At 44.0% G+C, this 13,765-nt stretch overlaps 1 protein-coding gene and 1 non-coding gene across 3 annotated transcripts in view; both read left to right on the forward strand.

The window, feature by feature from the left end:
• The first annotated feature begins 2,135 nt into the window (after positions 1-2,135).
• Positions 2,136-13,765, forward strand: part of lingo3a (leucine rich repeat and Ig domain containing 3a) — a 35,621-nt gene continuing 23,991 nt past the window's right edge. The window contains exons 1-2 of one of the 2 annotated variants that reach the window (XM_041839542.2): positions 2,136-2,751; positions 3,214-3,282. The gene's annotated coding sequence lies outside the window, so the exon portion shown is untranslated. The remainder of the gene's footprint in view (positions 2,752-3,213; positions 3,283-13,765) is intronic. The other variant, XM_041839541.2, reaches the window with a different exon arrangement.
• On the forward strand, positions 12,187-12,265 carry trnaa-agc. The gene has a single exon. It is a non-coding gene; the product is annotated as a tRNA-Ala (tRNA).

The raw sequence follows: 13,765 nt of genomic DNA on the forward strand, positions 1-13,765 counted from the left end.
AATATTTAATAATTTCTGTCCTCTGAATTCATATTCATTATATAAATAGGCCGTTTAATTTTGTCTGGCTTGCCGTTCCAAATAAAATGGAATATTTATTTCTCATATAATTTAAAACTGTTAAGACTGTTCGCTAGGCGTAGGCAAGACCATAAGCAAATAGGTAAACTGGGATAATACTAAAGAGTTAAATCAGGGTGATTTTCGCGGTTCCAAACTTCTTCCATTTAAGAATGATGGAGGCCACTGTGTTCTTGGGGACCTTCAATGCTGCAGACATTTTTTCGTACCCTTCCCCAGATCTGTCCTCGACACAATCCTGTCTCTGAGCTCTACGGACAATTCCTTCGACCTCATGGCTTGGTTTTTGCTCTGACATGCACTGTCAACTGTGGGACCTTATATAGACAGGTATGTGCCTTTCCACATCATGTCCAATCAATGGAATTTACCACAGGTGGACTCCAATCAAGTTGTAAAAACATCTCAAGGATGATCAATGGAAACAATAAGGTATTTCAATTTTTAATACATTTGCAAAAATGTCTAAACCTGTTTTCGCTTTGTCATTATGTGGTATTGTGTGTAGATTGATGAGGACATTTTCTTATTTAATCCATTTTGGAATAAGGCTGTAATGTAACAAAAAGGGGAAGTGGTCTGAATACTTTCCGAATGCACAGCTCCAAGACCAGTCAGAAACGCCCAGCTAACCCTACGTCAATGACGCCAGTGGATCTGAAAACTGAACTTAGATCTGTGTTAGCAATGATATCCTTCGCCACCGTCATATCACTAACCTATTCAACAAAACAATAAAACAATACATCATTTTGAAGTTTCTTTACAGCTAATTTCTTAGTTACATGATTATATAATTAGCAAAGGAGTTTTGAAGTTGAAGGTGCAGTATTTATGAAGTTTGGCAATGAGGACAAAAACTAGCATAGTTCAGCTAGCCAACTAGTTTAGCCAGGAAAAACCGTGGAAAACGAGCTCGGGTCTAGTGCACATGTGCGCCAGCTGGCTAAATCAGGAGTCGGATTGGAGTTTTTATGCCCTGATATCAGGAGCTGGCGGCGAAAAGTTTCATTGAACAATTCAGAGACTGAAACGAATAAATCAGATGAGTTATATTTAAGGAGAGAAAATCGATATACAATCCCGAAATCAGCTGTAACTGTCAATAGTAAAACAAAGTTTAAAACGATGTTTGAGTGAAACCAGTATGAAAAATGTATACACTCACTAACTGTAAGTCGCTCTGGATAAGAGCGTCTGCTAAATGACTAAAAAAAAACTAAAAAAAACAACAACCTGAATACAGAAAATGAATGGTGAATTTGCTTCCGGACACGGTAGACTCCTCCTCAGCATTCTATAGAGAAGCATGTAGAGGACAAAAGAGGAAAGGCCCAACCCCCCACTTGTGCCATGTCATGAGGATAACTGGACCTCCTATTGAGATGTACCTTTTGTTAAGTAAATCAGGTGAAAAAAGGAGACTGGAGTGTGAAATGTAAACTCTGTTAGGGATCAGATGTAAATCCTCAGTCCATAAAACAGCAGAACAATATAGAAGATTTTAACAGATAAAAATATGATAATATTATAATGTAGGCTGAAATATGATTATGAACGTAAAGAATTGGAATGAAGTTGTCCGCCTATAAGTAGGAGTGGTGCTAGTACAGAAAAACACAAAAAATAATATTACCCCTTCCATATTATGATAATATGCCATTTAGCAGACGCTTTTATCCAAAGCGACTTACAGTCATGTGTGCATACATTTTTACGTATGGGTGGTCCCGGGGATCGAACCCACTACCCTGGCGTTACAAGCGCCATGCTCTACCAATTGAGCTACAGAGGACCACTGTATTATCACTGGGTGGTTCCTTACATAATATAACTGTGTTCGCATTTTTGCATAGAGATTCTCCATCAGTGCACCTGAAGCGCTGTCTCTAAGGGACAATAAAGGGACAATAAGTCAGCGAGCAGTAGAGGGTGAAATTAGGTATAGTCTGTGTTCATCTGAATATGACACTCCTGCATTGCCTCAGGCTCTGTGATTAAACACATTAAACCTTTGACTACGTTTTTCCTGTTTTCCAGACTTTTGAGAGAATCCCTAAGCAGTTTATTGACCATCAGAGTAAGATGTGAAGCTAAACAGCCGGAGTAGTGGAGAGGCAGCAACAGTGCACATGAGCTCCACTGAACAGCAGCAGCGGTAGCGGCAGTGGCAGCAGGGCTATCTCTCTCCCTCACACACACATGCGCACACACACATGCACTCGCATACCCCCGTAGTGAAAGCGCACACCGCCACCAGTCCAGGCTTTCATTGTGGCAGAGCTCCATCCTCCCATAGACACAAAGCCCTGTGCCTACTGGGATCCAGGGGCTGGGTCTGGAACACAAAGAACAGAGAGAGGAGTGAGACTTCAGTTGCCTTTTCATCTGCAGAGGAAGAGGGAGTTGGTAGATGCTCTATAGATAGGGAGGTAGCGTGAGAGAGAGAAGGGGAACGAAGCGATTTGCAGTCAGGCTCAGCTGCTGATGCTACAAGCTGGAGGCTCACTGACTGCTATAGGAAGCTGGAGTAGCAACATTACAGTACAGCACACACACACACTCTCCGGACGGACAGACTGCGGAACCAGAGACGCACAGACACACACACGCCGAGCGAGGAACAGGCTTGCGAATGTGGATGGACCACCGGTCAAGTTCCAGTCCTGGGTAAGCCAACTTCCTCTGATAGACAAGCAACACATTCACACAGGCATGCACCCACAATAGACACCTAACACATGGGTTGCTCAGAGAACTAGGAATGGGTACTCCGACACTGACACCCACCTGTAATTAACTGAAGCAATAATTAATTAGGCTCTCAAACCACAGATTAGGTCATAGATACTGTCTCTTCATCCTGTTTTGTATCCCTGCCTTGTGGACTTTTGTGCGGTTTCCTATCACATCTGTGTCATCCCAACCCTTCTATTATCTCTCTCAGAGGCTTTGTTTGGGGGTTGTGCAGTCATAACAGATATATTGTTTTCAAAGGAGCTAGACAGACATCTGATCTTGTTATCTCTGTGGATGGGTATTCTCTTCTTGTCCCTAAAACGTGTCTTCTCTGTTTGCTTCCTCCGTGCCTCCCCGCTCGGCCTGTGTCTTTGCTCATCCTCACACAATTAGAGCTTAATTACCAGGACACAGGGCTGAGAGAAGGCTGCACCCCAGGATTGATCCTGCAGGCGTATCACGGTGAGGGGGACGTGTTGTCTGACTGACTCCCTGTCCTGCCACAGTCAGACTGACTGGCTTAGTGGGACTGACTGTGACTGACTGACTGTGGAGCTCCTCTAGGGCTTCCAGCCTCCCTAGACAGGCAGACAGACAGAGAGAGAGACAGGCAGGCAGACAGACAAGAGAAACAATAGCTGCTGGTGGAACTCAGTTCAGTTCTCCTATCCAATTCGCCTGCCTATATGCCTGGAGTTATTTGTGATGCTGCCTGTCTTTATTGGTTTTCCTGTTTTTTTATGTGAGAGATAAGATGAGATGAGATAATACTTAGTCTGTTATGGGTTATTGGTTCTTCAGAAACAGAAAGGCACCGGTAGCTATTGGACTTATACCGCTCAGTCAATTGCGTTTAACAGCACCTAAGCCACAGTATAACCCTGTCTATCCATAATGAAATGTCCTAATGAATGGTTATGGTATCCAGAATGGCTCAGACTGAAATATATCCATTACGCCTACGGCCCTTTGCCATCTCCTGCTGTTGCGTATAAAGCTGTCCAATGTGCTCAAATGTGACATTACATCTCCTCATCAGTGGCAGTGCCGAGCCTCATTGTGTTCCAGCATGGCTTTACGATGCCAGTAAAACCCATGCATCCCCTGTCATCAGGCTTAGGGCACGCTACTATCACAGTGTGCAGTATGAGGGAACGAGTAGAGGAGTGGTGGAGGACAACCCGAGGGCTACTAGTGGCATGTCAGTGGCCACAGTGAAAATGTCCAGCTGGACAGTTCACTCTTGAAATATACCTCCCACTCACTCAGTTGCATAATGAATGTTCAGAATAACCTGTCCTTGACAAATTGCAGTGCTGTCCCTCTGCAACATCAATCGTACCTTGAGAACATCAACCCTGGATCACAGTTTATAGAAGTCATTGAAGAGACAGGCTCTTTTCAATGTTGTCAGCCCGTGTTACACTTGTATGTGTGAGGGTTTTCATTTAGTACATTGCCTTGTTATGAAGGTGTAATACGTACAATAGAGGTGTAGTGATTGGAATTAGCACCATTATGTAACTTGATTCAACATTGTACTATGATGTCTACCTGCTGGTGACTTAAGCTAATAAGGGAGATTAATCATAGGCAATATTCCTCAGTTCTGTCAAACAGAGGTGAACCTATCATCTGTCCTATTATCATATCACACCTGTCCAATTGTCATTTCACCTCCACCAACCCTAATGCATTTCCTCTGTTTCCCCGGTCCCCTTGTTGAGCGGAGCCCTTGAACCCGCCATGTAGTTACATTTGGCATCTGAGCTAATGAGTTTGCCTGTGACCCTTTTGTAGCACCCAGAGCATCTGCCAGCGCATATACTAAAATAGCAGGGCAAAACAGAGGAGAGGCGGAAATAGGGATTTGTATGACTTTGTATGCCTTTCGGGTTTCGGCATGAAAGAGAATGAACAAGTCATGTCTATACAAGGGTGCTGAGAGAGAGAGCACTCTCATTAGTTGCGGTATGTGTGCTGTAGCTGGTTGTCATTTCTATATGCTATTTCTGTAGCATGGTCAATGTAATCTGCTACAGCCTGGAATCTATTGAGGACTGAACAAGTCATTTTGTTCAGGTTTTTAAGGGTTGGTTTTCCATCACATTTCAGGGATGTCAATTATTGATCAACCATATATTTCCTATGGTTTTTCTAAAAGGCACTCAAATATTTCTTCACATCGTCCACTTCCCAAACAGCCCTATAAAACAAAGTCCTAAATCCTGTTATTTTCAGAAGGTCAACAAAATGGCAGAAGATAGAGGCATGAAGAGGTATGGAAGCGTAAGAGGCTTGCAGTTAAAAACACAAACCTTTAGGTGTAACTGAGTGTGGCCGCAGAGCCGCTAAATCACCTAGTGGGCAGTTTAAGAGGAGGAGGGGAGTTGTGAGTTTATATACTTGACAGTCTCCACCTCATTTGATTTGATGTATTTTCTTGGCCTGGCAGCTCCACTTGAAATAGTGTGACTTTCTGGCCATAAAACAGATCTCTCCCCAGTATGGTAGATGAGTGGGTTGTGGGCGCAGCAGGGTGAGTTATACGGGCTCTATGCTACAGAAGCTGTATCATTCATAGGCCATAGCCTCTCTGGCATCCCTGTTTTATCGGGCCTTCGGGGCCGATGGCTCAGGTTCCTCTCTCTCTCTCTGTGGGCCTATTGTTTGGGCCAGCTCTTTAATTATGTAATTAGATTAATAATCATCTAGTCATCAAACAAGCCACAAGCTGGCTGTACCAATGTGCCATAATGTGATTGATGTGAGTGCACATGGTGTTTGATTACCCTGTCCAGGGTCTGCCCACCACTTGTCAGCAGGTGGCTTTAATTTGATTGATTTGTAAGTGTTTGCCCAAAATAGCTGTTATATTGTATAAATGTTCCCACACACAGCCCTGACCCTGGCTATAAGTCATAATAGAACCCTATTGTCTTGTGTAACCAGCCTTAAACGGATTGCTGCTCTGTGCAAATGGGAGTATTTAACATTAGATTGATTAATTGGTTTTCACATGGAGCATTTCACACACGTTAGTTAATAGTTTACAGGGCCGACTGAGCTTGGAACCGGCAACTTTCAGCAGGGGAGCTGAGTGAGTGTGATGATGACAGGTGATCAGTCACATTGTGCTGGAGCTCAGTCATCCACCAGCACTCTCCTCAATCAGTCTCTCTGTCTATTGCAGGGGATCATGGTATCAGTTCAGAAGCATGCTGTCTTTCTGCTGTTCAGCATTAAATAATAATGAGTTCATCAAATCATCTTATGAGGAGGCAGATGATACAGCAGCAGCAGAAGGAGAGCAGAGCAGAGCAGACACTGCTATCCAGCAGCAGGGTGTCGGGTAAATTATATTTTATTTCTGAGGGCTGTGGAAAAGGGTGGCAGCGAGGGGAGCTAATGATGAAAACTGTTGTTTCCTTCATTATGCAGGGTTAATGTGTATGTGATATGAGGAGCCGAAGGCAAGAGGAAGAGAAGAAAGGTAGCCTCCTCCTCCTCCTCCTCTCCCAAAGCATCCCAGGAGTTGGAGTAGCAAAATACCTAAAAATACACTCCATCTCTGCCATTTAATAAGGACGCCTAAAAGCAGGGGGAAGGGAACCTATTCCATTTTTCTCTGGATGTTTTTAACAAATAAATCGAATGTCAGTGAGATCTTTCTAAGCTGGTTGCCTCTCTTTTCCTCAGGGAATATATGGATTCAGCTTCACTGTCAGAGCGAGTTTGATCAGAAATACTGTGCTGAGAATCCAGGCCTTGAACTACCTGAAAGATATGGCTAGGATTTTTCTTTGCATTTGTTCAACTCACATGAGAGAATTTGAGTTCACTGGCTGCTTATACATGAACTTTTTAGTTATTTAGCATGCTCTTATCCAGAGCAACTAACAGGATACATTTGTTTTAAGTGCCTTGCTCAAGGGCACATCGGCATATTTTTCACCCAGTCGGCTCGGGGATTCGAACCAGCAACCTTTTGGTCACTGGCCCAATGCTCTTACCTGCTAGGCTACCTGCCGTATACAGACAGAGTGAGGGGAATACTTTGTTGGTGAGTGTGTGTGCGGCTGTGTCACCTCACTCAGAGCCTTTTCGAGGGGGGCTGAGGAACATTTGGTATGCATTGTGTGCGTGTTTCTGGATGGCATTCACGGTTCTCTCTATCTGACAGGTATACTCTCATCTGTCTGCACTGGGTTGCCACAATTTTAAGGTTAAGAGGACGGAGCGCCTTTGGTTCATGAATTCATCATGTGCGTTAAAATGGACGCAGCAGCATCGATGCCTCTCTCCACTCCAGCATGTCATTGGCTGAAATGAATTATTCAGCTTTCTTTGAAATAAATACACAACCATCAAAAATTCACAGATTGGTCGGTTGTATGGCAGTAAACTGTCAGAACCTATCCCATCTCCCTCTCCCATCCTCTATCTAGCATGTATTCCCTGCCCCTCTCCCTCTCTCATCACTCTCTCTCTCTCTCGCTCTCATCTCAGACCAGTTGATCTCTCGTACTTCAGACGAGGAGCGGCCTTTCTTCCTTCCTGGTGTGGTGAAGGCCGATTGGTGGATGTGTCTGGGTAAACATTGTCTAAGGGGCCTATTATCTGTGTGTCGGCCGGGAGTTTGTTGTTTGTTTAAGTGCTCGGCTGTGCTGTTTGTTTGAGACTAACTGCCTGCATGTGTTTATACAGCATGCTGTTTTATCCCAGCTCCAGTGAAGCCAGTGAGTTCCTGTGTGGTGTCAGAAGAGATCTGTGTTTGATGTGCAGCACCCAATTACCCAGGGACCTCATTGTACAGAGCAGACCATGGCATGCTGCCTACCCAAGCCTGTGGGAAGCTATGAAGTGAATATGGGACCTCTATGTTAGCATCTGCCCCAATCCAGGGTCAGTAAAATGACATACTGATTTCAATAGACAGGTTTAGTGTGACAACATTTAGTTGATTATCATTACGCTAGATATGCTACAGACTGTCACCATTGTAATTTGAGACTCAATTGTTGGCCTTTTGCTGGCATTTTCTATAAGGCAAATAGTCAATAATTCATGATCTATATTGTAGATTCAAATTACATATGATTGTTAAAACGTATGATACACCTCACTTTGTACTATTCTTGTTGGGAGGCAGGACCAGCTTGCAAGGGTAGGAATCACATACTGAGAGAGAGCGCAAGCAGCTGTCCTCCTTCCCCTCCTTGCCCTCCTGTAAGTCCCTCTCTCCTTCCCTTTCTCCCATAAGCTCTAAAAGAGAGCAGTTGAGTCCCCTGCTATCTTTCCTTCCTCTCCAATCCTTCCACATTCCTCCCCTCTCTTTTTCCTCCTAAGCTTTCATCAGGGAGAACTCCGAACCTCTGTCATTTGCCACGGTTCAGTGTGAATTCTCCCTGGAGCATTAGGCAGACTTTAGCATGGCCACTGCACAGTAGGGTAGGATTTCTCTAACGCTGAGATTTACACCGGAGAGACAGGAGAGAGCACCTGTCAAATACCCATCCAATCACACACGTCTGCACTCTCCGCAGCACCTCAACTTCAGCAAAACCATTTCTTCTGCTCTGGTTCTGTCAAGTTGTATAATCCCTCATCACCTGCCCTTAAACCCTCTCTCTCCTTTACTCTGTTTCTTATGATTTGTTTTTTTCAAATTCTTTCCTTCAGGAAATAATGTTTTCTTGCTTCCTCTCCATCAATTTGTAATTTCTGCCATATCATCCTGCAGACTTATTTTTCCTTAACTCCAGTTTAAATTCTCCCCTCCTTTTGACTTTCACTTTCCTTCATCAACTGTTTACTCTTCATGGTTACTCGTCTCTCCACACCTCTATTTTCTTCCCTCTCTCTCCCTCTGTAACAAGAGGCTGTATCGGATCGTGTTAGATTGATTTCTCTGTAGACGTGGCCCAGATACTTCATTTGAATTCACTCCTCCAAAGCCCTTTTATCAGATGGGTTCTCCTCTGGAATATCTTCTCCCCTTTGTGTATTTGGCTAAGAATGTTATAGATACAGTGCAATGGGATAGTAATTATATTTGTAGATTTATTACCAGTTCATTATCTATGATGTGATGAGAGATTTTCCTCCCTATGCGCCGTGAGAAAAGATTGCCAATGTTTTCTGTGGCTCTTAATTGCATTAGCAATCAGTGTAATTAACGTAATCTTGACAAATAGCATTGGCATGAAGACTTCATTATTTGGCTTTATCAAGAAATATACATTAACACTCAGGGAATAGCTCACTAAACAAACAAATTACCCAACAACATTACCTCATAGCAAAATATAATATCAATGCTGGACTGTGAAGTAGACCTTATTCTGCTCTCTCTGATGAACAAACAAAATGCAATTTCTATTACAACTGTACCACAATAAATGCATGTTGGACTGGACGGGTCATTTTGGATCAGTCCAAACGTCCCCTCGGCTCCACCCAGTTCAAACATCTTACATCAGACACCTATCTCCCTGCAGACTAGGCTCACAGTGCTACATGTCCCTTGTTATTGGGTCAGGTGAATTCCCTCCTCGAGGGATTTAAAATTTTGCCGCCAACTTAATTCTCCCAAACTGTCCTGTCACTAAAACCTTGCGGTGGAGGCTGCAGGGAAAAAATGTGGGATGTTTGACCTTTTGTTCCAGTGTTTAGCCAGCTTTCTGTGTGGTCTCATTTCCCTAGAGATAGTGCGAGGCTGCCAGCTGTCCCCAATAGCCGTCTGTCTTGGAAGCGGTGAGATTACCACGGGTGTAGGAGGGCCGGGCGGCCAGAACACCACAGGATTAGACTGAAGTAGACCAGGCAAACATGCCCAGGCTGAAATATGTACAACACAGCCCTACATTCTATCACAATAACAGTATATCATAATCCTCCTCAGTATGCCTCAGATTTGTGTGTGCCAATTTTTTATAATTGGTCAGTAGTAGTAGTTGTTATTGTCTGAACTGCACTATTTCTAAAAAAATATGTTTCTATGGATCAAATTTTTATCTGAAGTATGAATCATGTTGTACGTCCATAACGTCCTCCATAAGGAATCATTGTTGTGCAAAAGAATAACAAAAGAAAATCTAGTCCTCTTAATAAAGACTAAAATAGCCTCCTGTATCTCATGTTGTTGCCCTGTCATTGCGCTAACAAGCATTAGGCTACTGCATGAGGGGAATCAGGTGACCTATGCTGCTTTGCTTTTTGAGCCTTACTGCACCAACAGCCTGTGAGAGACCCTTTCAGGTGGGTGAGGGCTGGGGTATCGGGTGTTCCCTTTGTTGTTGGTAATGAGAGCCCAGGCTTAGCCTCAGTCTATCAGCCCCTCTGGTGTAGTGGTGACCTGGCCCCTGGGGCCCCCTGGGGTCCCCTGTGGCCATGTCCACCTCCTGTTGGCCTCTACTCCCTCTCTCCTGTCCCTACTGTTGCCCTTTACTCCTCCACTCTGCCCTTCTGTCACCTTCTACCTCTTCCTCCTACTCTCCCCCTCCTCCCCCCAGGTCAGGGCTGCAGGTGGCCACTCAATCTTGACAACCAAAGTCACCTCCCCAAGATGTGTCATCAGTGGATAAGATGTCGATTTCACTTTACTTCGGGTTTTCTTTAGAAAGTATATTTTTGACATAGTTTGCTTGAATTTGTTTAGAATTTATCTTGAAATTTGAGTTTTGCTCAAGCACAATAATCTACCAACCAGACATCTGATCCTCTACAGAGGCTAAACCTCTCTGCCAGTTGGCAATAGAGCAGTGTAAGACCATTTACTTGAAGAGTACTTCTATTCTCTCAATTAATGGCTTTCTAATTCAATAGTGATATATAAGAGTCTATGTGGAAGGCTGTTGTGAGTGAGATCATATTGTATATTGTTCATTTTGAAGTGCTACAGTATGTGCCATGAGTGCCATGAGTTTGTGGATTACGACTTCTGTGTTTAATTCTGAGTGAATTCCTGTGTCACGTCACTTCAGAGGGAAACTGCATCATCAGTAATATTTCACATGAATGATTTGAATTTCATACTCTGAGAGCCAGCCTGATCAGGTTGGGTTACCATAGTAAATGACAGGTTAGCTTTTTGTTATCGGTTCCCTTGAGGCTTCATTATAAAGACAAAATCACTCCCCTCTTATAATAGGCTATTACAACATTGGAATGCATTGCATGTACAGGTACAGTATCTCACAAAAGTGAGTACACCCCTCACATTTTTGTAAATATTTGAGTATATCTTTTCATGTGACAACACTGAAGAAATGACACTTTGCTACAATGTAAAGTAGTGAGTGTACAGCTTGTATAACAGTGTAAACTTGCTGTCCCCTCAAAATAACTCAACACACAGCCATTAATGTCTAAACCGCTGGTAACATAAATGAGTACACCCCTAAGTGAAAATGTCCAAATTGGGCCCAATTAGCCATTTTCCCTCCCCGGTGTCTCAGGTGTGAATGGGGAGCAGGTGTGTTAAATTTGGTGTCATCGCTCTCACACTCCCTCATACTGGTCACTGGAAGTTCAACATGGCACCTCATGGCAAAGAACTCCCTGAGGATCTGAAAAAAAGAATTGTTGCTCTACATAAAGATGGCCTGGGCTATAAGAAGATTGCCAAGACCCTGAAACTGAGCTGCAGCACGGTGGCCAAGACCATACAGCGGTTTAACAGGACAGGTTCCACTCAGAACAGGCCTCGCAATGGTCGACCAAATAAGTTGAGTGCACGTGCTCAGCGTCATATCCAGAGGTTGTCTTTGGGAAATGGACGTTTGAGTGCTGCCAGCATTGCTGCAGAGGTTGAAGGGGTGGGGGGTCAGCCTGTCAGTGCTCAGACCATACGCTGCACTCTGCATCAAATTGGTCTGCATGGCTGTCGTCCCAGAAGGAAGCCTCTTCTAAAGATGATGCACAAGAAAGCCCACAAACAGTTTGCTGAAGACAAACGGACTAAGGACATGGATTACTGGAACCATGTCCTGTGGTCTGATGAGACCAAGATAAACTTATTTGGTTCAGATGGTGTCAAGCGTGTGTGGCGGCAACCAGGTGAGGAGTACAAAGACAAGTGTGTCTTGCCTACAGTCAAGCATGGTGGTGGGAATGTCATGGTCTGGGGCTGCATGAGTGCTGCTGGCACTGGGGAGCTACAGTTCATTGAGGGAACCATGAATGCCAACATGGTTCCCTCAGGCCTCCCGAGTGGGCAGTGGTCTAAGGCACTGCATTGCAGTGCTAGCTGTGCCACTAGAGATCCTGGTTCGAATCCAGGCTCTGTCGTAGCCGGCTGCGACCGGGAGACCCATGGGGCGGCGCACAATTGGCCCAGCGTCGTCCAGGGTAGGGGAGAGAATGGCCGGCAGGGATGTAGCTCAGTTGGTAGAGCATGGCGTTAGCAACGCCAGGGTTGTGGGTTCGATTCCCACGGGGGGTATGAAAAATTAATAAATAATGTATGCACTCACTGACTGTAAGTCGCTCTGGATAAGAGCGTCTGCTAAATGACAAAAAATAAATAAAATAATGTACTGTGACATACTGAAGCATGATCCCCTCCCTTCGGAGACTGGGCCGCAGGGCAGTATTCCAACATGATAACGACCCCAAACACACCTCCAAGACGACCACTGCCTTGCTGGAGGAGTTGAAGAGGACTCCAGTGGCAACCTGTGAAGCTCTGGTAAACTCCATGCCCAAGTGGGTTAAGGAAGTGCTAGAAAATGATGGTGGCCATACAACATATTGACACTTTGGGCCCAATTTGGACATTTTCACTTAGGGGTGTACTCACTTTTGTTACCAGCGGTTTAGACATTAATGGCTGTGTGTTGTGTTATTTTGAGGGGACAGCAAACTTACACTGTTATACAAGCTGTACACTCACTACTTTACATTGTAGCAAAGTGTCATTTCTTCAGTGTTGTCACATGAAAAGATATACTCAAATATTTAGAAAAATGTGAGGGGTGTACTCACTTTTGTGAGATACTGTAGCACTGGAATACAGATCTTACTGAAAGTAGATCAATATCTCTCAGAGCTCAGTTAAGCTTAGAAGTTTGAGAATTGACATGTGCCACATATATACTGAACAAAAATATAAACTCAACATGCAACAATTTCAATAATTTTACTGAGTTACAGTTCATATAAGGAAATCAGTCAATTGAAATAAATTCATTAGACCCTAATCTATGGATTTCACATGACTGGGCAGGGGCACAGCCATGTATGGGCCTGGGAGGGCATATGCCCACCCACTGGGGAGCCAATCAGAATGAGTTTTTCCCCACAAAGGGGCTTTATTACAGACAGAAATACTCCTCAGTTTCATCAGCTGTCCGGGTGGCTGGTCTCAGACGATCCTGCAGGTGAAGAAGACTGATGTGGAGGTCCTGGGCTGGTGTGGTTACACGTGGTCTGCGGTTGTGAGGCCGGTTGGACGTGTAGACAAATTCTCTAAAATGACATTGGAGGAGGCTTATGGTAGAGAAATTAACATTCAATTCTCTGACAACAGCTCTGGTGGACATTCCTGCATTCAGCATGACAATTGCACACTCCCTCAAAACTTGAGACATCTGTGGCGTTGTATGAGACAACTGCACATTTTAGAGTGGCGTTTTATTGTCCCCAGCACAAGGTACACCTGTGTAATTATCATGCTGTTTAAATCAGCTTCTTGATATGCCACACCTGTCAGGTGGATGGATTATCTTGGCAAAGGAGAAATGCTCACTAACAGGAATGTAAACAAATTTGTGCACAACATTTTCGAGAAATAAGCTGTTTGTACATATGGAACATTTCTGGGATCTTTTATTTCAGCTCATGAAACATGGGACCAACACTTTACATGTTGCATTCATATTTTTGTTCAGTATACTTTAGGAAGATTGACTGTAGGGCAATTCCAAGGTAACGGAATTACGCT

This window comes from Coregonus clupeaformis, chromosome 20, assembly GCF_020615455.1.
Source record: "Coregonus clupeaformis isolate EN_2021a chromosome 20, ASM2061545v1, whole genome shotgun sequence".
In the NCBI taxonomy this organism is placed as follows: Eukaryota; Metazoa; Chordata; class Actinopteri; order Salmoniformes; family Salmonidae; genus Coregonus; species Coregonus clupeaformis.